The 2,040-nt window shown below is 42.6% G+C and overlaps 1 non-coding gene across 1 annotated transcript; it reads right to left on the bottom strand.

Annotated features, from left to right (window-relative positions):
- Positions 1–1,149: 1,149 nt before the first annotated feature.
- LOC120092305 lies at positions 1,150–1,256 on the bottom strand. Its single transcript, XR_005486012.1, has one exon. It is a non-coding gene; the product is annotated as a small nucleolar RNA R71 (small nucleolar RNA).
- Positions 1,257–2,040: the final 784 nt, after the last annotated feature.

Here is a 2,040-nt window from a genome sequence, read left to right as displayed (position 1 = left end):
CTAGAGATAGGATATGATTGTGTGCAGTCACCTTGTCTTTGTGTGCATCTTGCATCATCGCATAGGAAAAGAGTAGAGACTTAGGAATAAGCTCTATGGACATTGTTGCATTCAACACATGCATCCTAGAACTAGGAGCACCACATTTGCATTGGAAAATGATCTGCTGTCGCATGAGTGTAGCATGATCACATAGTTTGACGTATTCCCAGGAAATGCTAGTGAAAGACTTTCTCAACCCGTTCCTCCGCATACTCAGTGCATCTATCGTATAATCGAACTTTTCTCAAATCTACCACATTCATTTATTTTATTACCGCAAACACAACCGAAAACAACTATTGATTTCCTAGTTACCGCAAAGTCTTCTTAGAAATTATCACCGCATACTGATTTCCCTAGTCCCTGAGTTCGACCCTGGACTTACCAGGAAACTTAGAGGGGTTTATACTTGGATTCCACTGAGAAAACTTGTTGCTCAACGCATTTCCATCACCGCATCTCATTTCATAATTTCACTTCATAAAATAACGCATCAAGTTTTTGGCACCGTTGCCGGGGACTTTGGCAAATCAGTGTGCTAACGGTAATTTTTCTGATTTCTTTGTAGCTCTCAATCTCTTGCGAATTACGACCCGAAGATTGAGAGGACGTTCAAAAGAAGATTGAAAGACAACCGCTAACAATAAGACAAAAACCCAAGAATGTCAGAACAACCGGAAGAAAGGGCCGCAAACGCAAACAATATAATGAACAACCCCATCCTTTTGGCGAATGACTGCAATAGACCCATTCGGGACTATGCATCGCCCAACCTCTACAATTTCTCTCCAGAAATCATGAGGTCAACGTTAGATGGATCGAGTTTTGCAATGAAGCCGGTAATGTTGCAAATGATCCAGGCTGTTGGGCAGTTTGGAGGGAGGCGTGGCGAAGACTCGCATGCCCACCTCTGGAGCTTCATAGAAATCTGCAACACTTGTGTTCCCGAATATCTCTACCGAAGAAGTTTGACTAACTTTGTTTCCATTTTCTTTGTGTGATCAAGCAAGAAAATGGTCATATTCTCTCGAACCGGGAGAGATAACTTCATGGGAACAAGTGATGGAAAAGTTTATGAAGAAGTATTTTCCACCAACCGAGAATGCCAGGAGAAAGAAATTAATAACAAATTTTGTACAAGAAAATGATGAATTGCTCAGTGATGCTTGGGCGAGGTTTAAGAGGCTGATAAGAGACTGTCCACATAATGGCTTATCAGACTGCTTGCAGATGGAGATTTTTTTATCAATGACTGAATCCGTTTTCGCAGACCACTGCCAATGTGGTAGCCGCTGGTGGTCTGCTCGACAAAACATATGAAGAGGCTAAGAACATCCTCGATCGCACCTCTAAAAATCACAAGGACTAGAGAGAGAGCGATCAGAGATTGAGAATAAAAGACAATGACGTAAACAATGGGGCCATCGCATCCCTACAGAACCAGATGACTGCAATGATGAGTTTGATTCAAGGCAACGCAATTAATAACATGGGAGTAAAGAAAGGGCAAGTCAACACAATTACTCGAACGACCGCAAGTTGTGTCATTTGCAGAGATGCTCATATGATGGAGGAATGCCCAGAAAATCTGCAGTCAATATGCTTCATAAAGAATAATCCCTATTCCGATACATACAACCCCAGGTGGAGAAACTACCCAAATTTTGCTTGAAAAAATCAACAACACAGCTTTCAACCAGTGGCGCAAAGAGAAGGGCCATCCAGATTTTTCCAGCAAACCAACGATCCAACGCATAGCCAAGCTAGCAGCTCGCAAACACTGCAATCTTCGCCCTTAGAGAGCTTGTTGAAGCAGTACATTGAGAAGAACAATCAATGCTTTAGAATCAAGCAATGTCCATCTGTAATCTCGAAATTTAGCTGGGACAAATTGCGAGCGAGCTGAAAAATAGACTGCAAGAAACGTTGCCGAGCTCAACTGAGCTTCCACACAATGCTGGGGGTACCGGGAAGGAACAATGCTTAACAGTCTCCGTG

The sequence above is a fragment of the Benincasa hispida genome, chromosome 11, assembly GCF_009727055.1.
Source record: "Benincasa hispida cultivar B227 chromosome 11, ASM972705v1, whole genome shotgun sequence".
In the NCBI taxonomy this organism is placed as follows: Eukaryota; Viridiplantae; Streptophyta; class Magnoliopsida; order Cucurbitales; family Cucurbitaceae; genus Benincasa; species Benincasa hispida.
Note: the sequence above shows the minus strand (reverse complement) of the source record. Positions and strands in the feature narration are given on the sequence as shown.